Here is a 9,414-nt window from a genome sequence, read left to right as displayed (position 1 = left end):
AAGTCTTGTTTTTCTTGAATCTTGAAACTATATAAACTAATCGATTACCTAATCGATTATTTAAATGCACTTTTCAGAAAACAATGTGTAGTTTATATATGAATTGATTGCATAATCGATGTCAGTTGTTTTGTTCCAACAACGAGATTAAAACAATCGATTACGTAGTCGATTCATTAAGTCACATAATCGATGCAGTACTACACATATAATCGATTTGGCCATATACTAAGAGTTCTCTGTAACTTCAAATATTGTTTCAATCGATTTGCCAATCGATTGTGGTTTAAAACAGGAACTTAGTTTATTTCAAGTAAATCAACGTGCCAATCGATTTGGTAGTATGTTTCTGAGAAATGAATTTACAAGTTGGTTCATCTCAATCGTAATCGATTGATACCAAACTTGTCATGATTGAATTTCTCACAATGGATTGTCCAATCAATTGTGTTTGTCACAGACCATGTTAATTTTGAAAACTTATTTACACAATCGATTTGCCAATCGATTAGTCTGCTACATGGATTGGCCCTGTGACTTGTCCAATCGATTTGTCAATCGATATATTCAATTAGCTTCAGTCTTTGTGATTGTAACTATCGATGTCCCAATCGATTAATATGCTAAACGGCTTCTCTCTGACTTGCACAATTTTTATCACTGATTGTGCAGTCGATTGCCTAATCGATTGTTTAATCACAGACTGTATGTTTTCATACAACCCTTTTATAGAATCGATTGCTTAATCGATTTTTGCAGTAAATATTCCAACTTTTGTTGATTCCTTGAGTTCCAAGCAACTGTCTCAAGTATGTAGGGTTGAGTTGTTGTTCCTGCAATCTTACTCAGTTAAAATGTTAGATTTATCATATGATGTATGAACATTGTATGTTTGTTAATTATGTCAAAATTAGGATTATGAGGACTAAAGTCCAACAATCTCCCCCTTTTTGCATAAGTGACAAGCATATAATTTTAACTTGAGTTGAGCATTTCAGGATATAAAATTAACAACAAGAAATAGTTTCATAGCATCATAGGTACCAGTATCAGATCATAATATCAGAGCATAAGTACCAATACTATATTTATCAATATCAGAGTCATTTAATATAATAGGTCATCAGTCATCAGAGTGTCAATATGCAGCAGTATAAGCGTCATAAGTATGAAACGTAAAAGTTACCACAAGTTATAAACAAGTTATAAATTCTCTCCCCCTTTGTCAGATAATGCAAAAAGGAGAGAGTAGCAAAACAAGTTTGCTCCCCCTATGTTAGTAATCATATGCACTGGGGATAATAACAATGTCACAAAAAATTAAGTGTATCAGAGCAAGACATATGCAGATTAAATAGATTATGGCAATGGATATCAAAGAACAATTGAATAAACGTGCTAATTCATTATATATGGAAGAAACGAATACAGCAATAACAAGACATTACAACACAACAAAGAATCTAAAAACCTAATCACCTAAACAGGGCTAGTCCTCACTATTAGCTAAGGGAGAGGTAGAGACCGCTGTATTACCCTCAGCAGGTGTCTCCTCAACGTGAGGTTCATAACTATCTAGGGGAGTGGGATTCTGTTCCTCTGTTGCTTGCCGGCCGATATCCGCAATATCTTCAAAAGATAGCTTAATGCCCAAATGAACTTGTATTGCATCAACATTTTGAACAACTGAATTCAGAGATGCCTGGAGAGTCTTCAAATCAGCTTCCATTCTTGCATTTGACTCTTGCATTTTGGCGTTGTGAGCCATCTGAGCTTCCATAAATTCCAGCAGTTTTGCGAAGTACTTAGGAGGGTCTGCTACTAGCTCAGCAGCTTGTTGCGGATTAGGCTGAACTTGTTCAACATTTGGTAGTGGTCTTATCCAAATGCCATGCACCCTTTTCAATTGCATCTGATTGACAATTGATTCACCAAAAATAAGGGTGGTCTTGGAAGATTCTTCATTGACAAGTGACACTTTGAAGTGTTTCAGAATCTTGGTGATTAGTTGGGGGTAGGGCAGCACCAGCTTGCTTTGTGATGCTTCCATCATGTGCCTTAGCACAATCCATGTCCAGCTCATCTTGAGCTCTTTGGACAGTCCCCATAGCAGCAGTATGTCCAACTTCTGGACGACGACATGGTTTCCGGATCGTGGCACTAGCATCCGGGTTAAAGTGTACATAAGCATCCGATGATGGACCTTCATTTGACCAATAGGCAGCGAAATAGTTTCGACAAAGCCTTCGACCATCAGGTCCTTCACAACAGTGTGTCTATCAAAAGATGCTTCCCATCCTTCATCTGCAGCATCAGCATCAGAACTGCCATCTATTGATTTTCCATGGAAGGGCAATCCTGACAAAGTAAGCTTCAAAGGACATGGAGATCCTTTTGCCTTTAACTTTAGCCTTGAAACCATTTTCAGTAAGCTTGAAGGAGGAGTAGAATTCTCTTATTAGCTTCGGATAAGTGTCAAGCGAGGAGGAGAGAAAGTTTTCAAGACCATGAAACCTCAAATGATCTTGGAAAGTGAATCCGTCTGAATCAAAATAAGCGAAATCCAGAGTCCTAGCATCATGGATTTTTCTTTTGAGAAAATCAGATGGAATAGTAGCTTCTGCATCTTTATCCTTAGATGAAGGAGCTTTCTTTGGAGGAGGAGAAGAAATCGTTTTCTTCTTTTTCTGAAGAATCTCCTTCATGGCGTCAGCCATGAGCTTCTCAGTAGGGGGCTCCTTTCTTTTCTTTGATTTGCCTTGATCAATAGCAGCAGCCTTGCCTTTGTCCTTGGCAAGTATCTTGTGAGTGGGAATGGGAACCCATTTAGACATTGTTGGTGGGGGAGAAGGGGTTCGCCCACTAGACGAAGAAGATGGTGAGGGAGTTCGGGTTTGTGTTTGTTTAACACGAGCCATGATTGTAATGAAATGTGTTTGAATACAGAAAGAAAACCAAGAATGATTGCAAAAAAAACAGAGTAGAGGAATAGCAGAAAAAAATTGAGAAATCTGGAGAAAGAATAAGAAGAAATCGATTGGTAACTGTTCCTTTTTAAACCTTCAGATGCGTCAATCGATGTCCCAATTGATTATGTTACCGTTGCTGGGGAAGCACAATAGATTTAGTAATCATTTCATCTAACGGCTAGTAAAAGACAGTCACAACGGTTATAACTTGAATCGATTCCCAAATCGATGTCCTTGATTTACTCAATCGATGTACTTAAAGTGAAGAAAAGAACTAGTCGATTGCCAAATCGACGCTCGGGCAGAGTCTGGAAAACGTTTTGAATGTTGAAGTCTGGGGCCAATGCAATCGATGTCCAAATCGATTCTTTAAACTAAAAACCAAGCTGGCAATCGATTACCCAATCGATTGAACTGGAAAAACTTTCAAGCACCAGAAGCTTCCTGTGATTTGGTACAAAGATCATATCTCACTAGGATCAATGATCCCTAGTTTCATCCTAATATAAAGGAAACTTTCTCTAGGCAGAGCTTTGGTAAAGATGTCAGCCAGCTGTTCAGCTGTGTTGACATATTCAAGCTTAATGATACCATTTTGAAAGTGGTCCCTTATAAAATGATGCCTTATTTCTATGTGCTTGGTCCTGGAATGCATCACTGGATTCTTAGTAATGCTTATTGCACTTGTGTTATCACACAGTATAGGTACTGTCCCTAAATCAACACCAAAATCCGATAAGTGTTGCTTCATCCAAAGGATCTGGGCACAACAGCTCCCAGCTGCAATGTATTCCGCTTCAGCTGTTGATAGTGCAATGCTGGTTTGTTTCTTGCTAAACCAAGACACAAGGGAGTTTCCTAGTAAGTGACAAGTACCAGAGGTACTTTTCCTATCTAGTTTGCATCCGGCAAAGTCTGAATCTGAGTAACCAACTAAAGTACAGGTTGATCCCTTAGGATACCACAAGCCTAGACTCTTAGTCACTACTAGATATCTGAATATCCTCTTCACTGCACTAAGGTGAGACTCTTTATGATTTGATTGGTATCTTGCACACATGCAGACACTGAACATGATGTCAGGCCTACTTGCTGTAAGATAGAGCAAATATGCTATCATACCCCTAAACCTAGTAACATCTACAGGTTTACCTGTATCATCTCTGTCTAAGTAATTTCCTTGACTCATGGGAGTATCAATGGACTTAAGGTTTTCAAAACTGAATTTCTTTATCAAATAATTACAGTATTTAGTTTGACTAATGAAAATGGCTTGCTTGCTTTGGTTAATTTGAAATCCCAAGAAATAAGATAGTTCACCCATCATTGACATTTCAAATTTACCTTTCATTAAGTTTTCAAAATCTTTGCACAACTTATTGTTTGTAGATCCAAATATTATGTCATCAACATAAACTTGGACCAGCAAGATGTTATTTCCATTTGTCTTTATGAAAAGTGTCTTGTCAACATTTCCTCTTAAAAAATTTTGTTGAATGAGGAAATTGCTGAGCTTCTCATACCAAGCTCTTAGAGCTTGTTTCAACCCATAGAGGGCTTTTGATAGCTTGTACACATGATCAGGAAAATCAGGATTTTCAAAATCAGGTGTTTGGCTAACAAAAACTTCCTCTTGGAGATCACCATTGAGAAAGGCACTTTTCACATCCATTTGATAAAGATTAAAGTCCATAATACATGCATAAGCAAGAAGGATTCTAATGGCTTCTAACCTAGCTACAGGGGCATAGGTTTCATCAAAGTCTATTCCTTCCTCTTGACTATAACCCTTGGCTACTAATCTAGCTTTGTTTCTGGTTATAACTCCATTTTCATCTAGTTTGTTCCTAAACACCCATCTTGTTCCTATGATGTGCTTACCTTCTGGTTTAGGAACTAGGCTCCACACCTTGTTTCTCTTAAACTGGTTTAACTCTTCTTGCATAACAAGTATCCATTCACTATCTAAAAGAGCTTCCTTAATGTTTTTGGGTTCAATCTGAGATACGAAGGCTGTAAAGTTGCAGAACTGTCTAAGGTTCTTCCTTGTTGCAACTCCTTTAGAGATATCCCCTATAATGTTGTCAATGGGGTGGTTCTTGTTGAACTTCCATTCCGTAGGTAAATCACCAGTCCTTATTGGTTCTATACAGTCAGTTCTAGTTGGAGGTACAGCTTCAGGTTGTTCTAATGGTTCAGACTCTACAACTTCATCCAAAAAGTCATCAACCATAGGAGGAGTTTTGTTCAAGTTTTCTGCAAATAATTCATCAAACTTTACATGAACTGACTTTTCTATGGTCTTTGTTCTTTTGTTGTAGATTCTATAGGCCTTACTGGTTTGAGAGTATCCTAGAAAAATACCTTCGTCTGCCTTAGGGTCAAACTTTCCTAGGTGTTCTTTGCCATTGTTCAACACAAAGCACTTACAACCAAAGATTCTAAAGTAGGAAATGTTTGGTTTTCTACCCTTGTACAACTCATAGGGAGTTTTTCTAAGCAGGGGCCTAATGAGAACTCTATTGACAACATGTGTGGCTGTACTAATTGCATCTGTCCAAAAGTACTTAGGAAGGTTAGAGTCCTTAAGCATAGTCCTAGCTAATTCTTCTAGGGATCTATTCTTCCTCTCTACAACTCCATTTTGCTGTGGAGTTCTAGGGGCAGAATATATGTGTTGTATTCCATGTTGTTCACAGTAGGTTTGAAAAGAATCATTTTGGAATTCAACTCCATGATAACTTTTAATGGATATAATTTTCTGGTCATTCTCATTTTGAACCAAAGTAGCAAATTTCTTAAAAGTTGAGAATGCCTCACTCTTGTGAGCCAGAAAATATGTCCAAGTGAACCTAGAATAGTCATCTACCAACACATATCCATAAAGGTTACCTCCAAAGCTCTTCACTTGAGAGGGACCAAAAAGGTCCATATGTACTAACTGCAAAACCCTATTGGTTTTGACCATATCTATTGGGGGAAAAGAAGTTTTAACTAGTTTACTTCTCTCACAGGAGTCACAAAGCCTATCCTTAGTAAACTTCTTGTTAGGGAGACCTATAACTAGCTATTTACTAACCAGTCTATTCAAATGATCTATATGTATATGCGCTATACGTTTATGCCATAACCAAGTCTCATCTGAATTAGATAACAAACAACATATAGTACTTGGCAAAGAATTAAAATCTAACATATAAATGTTATTAATTCTATCACCAACTAACTTTATGCCTTTGTCATCTTTATGCTCAATTATACAAGATTGTGATGAAAAACTTACCTGGAAGCCTTTATCACAAAGCTGGCTTATACTCAGCAGATTGTGTTTCAGTCGTTCTACATACAAGACATTTTTGATTACTGCAGTTGACTCATTGCCTATGTCACCAATACCAATAATTTTTCCTCTATTGTTGTCACCATATTTGACAAAACCTCCTTCCTTTAATGTCAAGGACAGGAATTTGGATTTGTCTCCTGTCATTTGCTTTGAGCATCCGCTATCTAAATACCAAGAATGCCTAGTGGATGTCAAGCACACCTGCAACACACAATCATAATTTGATTTTAGGTCCCCAATTTAAATTGGGTCTTGGAAGGTCAGTTTCAAATATTTATTTCTTTGCTATCCAAACTTGCTTCCATCCTCTATTGGCTAGTTTTTTAAATTTGCAATTTGAAACAAAATGTCCCTTTCTGCAACAGAAGTGACATGTACCATCAAAGGATGAATGTTTGTTTGGTTTAGTAAAGATGTCATACATATTCCTTGAAATAACAGATTTCTGACTATGTTTGACATTTCTGGTTTGCATATAACCAATACCACATCTAGTGTTATTCCTTTTAACATGCATATTGGGTTTATATCCTAGACCAGATTTTTCATTAACATGTCTCTGGTTGCTAAGTATGACATTCAGTTTATCTTCACTACTAGAAAACTTCAATAAATCAGATTTTAATGATGCAACATTTTTTTCAAGTTCAATGCATCTTGCAGATTTGTCACGTGAATCCTTTTTCAGGTTTTCATACAAATCCTCAATTTTCTTATGATCATTTTTCATTTGCTCAAGCATTTTCTTTGTACTTATCAACTGTTTAATAGAATTCACATACTCATCATGCAGTTCATTGAAAGCTTCTTGTAGTTCATCATAAGAAATATTTTGTTTTGAAAATTGTTAAGTTAACTGGGCGTTAAGAATGGGGAATCTCTTAATGTCTCGGTTACTTAATATTTGTTTTTGAAAATCGTTTAAGTTAACTGGGCGTTAAGAATGGGGAATCTCTTAATGTCTCGGTTACTTAATATTTGTTTTTTGAAAATCGTTTAAGTTAACTGGGCGTTAAGAATGGGGAATCTCTTAATGTCTCGGTTACTTAATATTTGTTTTTGAAAATCGTTTAAGTTAACTGGGCGTTAAGAATGGGGAATCTCTTAATGTCTCGGTTACTTAATATTTTGTTTTGAAAATCGTTTAAGTTAACTGGGCGTTAAGAATGGGGAATCTCTTAATGTCTCGGTTACTTAATATTTTGTTTTGAAAATCGTTTAAGTTAACTGGGCGTTAAGAATGGGGAATCTCTTAATGTCTCGGTTACTTAATATTTTGTTTTGAAAATCGTTTAAGTTAACTGGGCGTTAAGAATGGGGAATCTCTTAATGTCTCGGTTACTTATTATTTTGTTTGGAAAATTGTTTAAGTTAACTGGGCGTTAAGAATGGGGAATCTCTTAATGTCTCGGTTACTTAATATTTTGTTTTGAAAATCGTTTAAGTTAACTGGGCGTTAAGAATGGGGAATCTCTTAATGTCTCGGTTACTTAATATTTTGTTTTGAAAATTGTTTAAGTTAACTGGGCGTTGAGAATGGGGAATCTCTTAATGTCTCGGTTACTTAATATTTTGTTTTGAAAATTGTTTAAGTTAACTGGGCGTTGAGAATGGGGAATCTCTTAATGTCTCGGTTACTTAATATTTTGTTTTGAAAATTGTTTAAGTTAACTGGGCGTTGAGAATGGGGAATCTCTTAATGTCTCGGTTACTTAATATTTTGTTTTGAAAATTGTTTAAGTTAACTGGGCGTTGAGAATGGGGAATCTCTTAATGTCTCGGTTACTTAATATTTTGTTTTGAAAATTGTTTAAGTTAACTGGGCGTTGAGAATGGGGAATCTCTTAATGTCTCGGTTACTTAATATTTTGTTTTGAAAATTGTTTAAGTTAACTGGGCGTTGAGAATGGGGAATCTCTTAATGTCTCGGTTACTTAATATTTTGTTTTGAAAATTGTTTAAGTTAACTGGGCGTTAAGAATGGGGAATCTCTTAATGTCTTGTTTACTGAATGTTTTGTATGGAAATCGTTTAAGTCAAAAGTGTATTAAGAATGGGGAATCTCTTAATGTCTCGTTTACTGAATGTTTTGTGTGGAAATCGTTTAAGTCAAAAGTATATTAAGAATGGAGAATCTCTTGATATGTTTGTTTGCTTAACGTTTTGCTTTGAAAATCATTAAAATAAATCAGTATTAAGAATAGGGAATCTCTTAATGACTTATTTATTTAATGTTGTTTTAAAAATCGCTTAAGTTAAATGGGTATTAAAAATGAGGAATCTTTTAATATCTGCATTTGCTTAACGATTGTTGTGGAGTCGTTTAAGTTAAATGGGTGCATTTCTTTTTGGTAAATTGTGTTGACCCGTGATAGGTGACCCCTTGGTAAACTGTACTGACCCGTGATAGGTGGTACGTTTACGATTTACGTTTTTGGTGAATTGTGCTGACCCGTGATAGGTGGCACCTCGGTAAACAGTACTGGTCTGTGATAGGCGGTACGTTTATGATTCCCGCTTTTTCTTTTAGTAAATCGTGTTGACCCGTGATAGGTTACACCTCGGTAACTGTACTGACCCGTGATAGGTGGTACGTTTATGATTTACGCATTTTGGTAAATCGTACTGACCCGTGATAGGTGGCACCTCGGTAATTGGTACTTTGGCCCGCGATAGGCGGTACAATTATGATTTACGGCCCTTCGAGGAGGGTTTTGGTTTGGAATTCCGAGTCCATGCATTTTGGCATATACGCATTGCATTAGGGTGCTTGGCACGCGAGTCGTGTTTGATTCAAGTTTATGATTGAGTGTTTTGAATTTGAGTTGTCGTGGTAATTGTGTTGAAATTGCTAAGTGATATGAATTGTTTATTGTGTGTAAGTTAGGTTGTGGACTTGATTAGAAATGACTTGAGTTAATTCATGAATTTTTGGAAAAATGATCAGGGAAATCGATTTCCCAATCGATTGGATGGTAGATAGGGACTTGGCCAAATGGACAAAATCGATTAGCCAATCGATTTTGTAATCAGTTTTCGAAAGTCATTTACGAAATCGATTGCCCAATCGATTGGGCCTTAAGTCAGGGACTCACCCATATT

Source organism: Cicer arietinum, chromosome 5 (assembly GCF_000331145.2).
Source record: "Cicer arietinum cultivar CDC Frontier isolate Library 1 chromosome 5, Cicar.CDCFrontier_v2.0, whole genome shotgun sequence".
In the NCBI taxonomy this organism is placed as follows: Eukaryota; Viridiplantae; Streptophyta; class Magnoliopsida; order Fabales; family Fabaceae; genus Cicer; species Cicer arietinum.
This window is presented reverse-complemented; position numbering follows the sequence as displayed.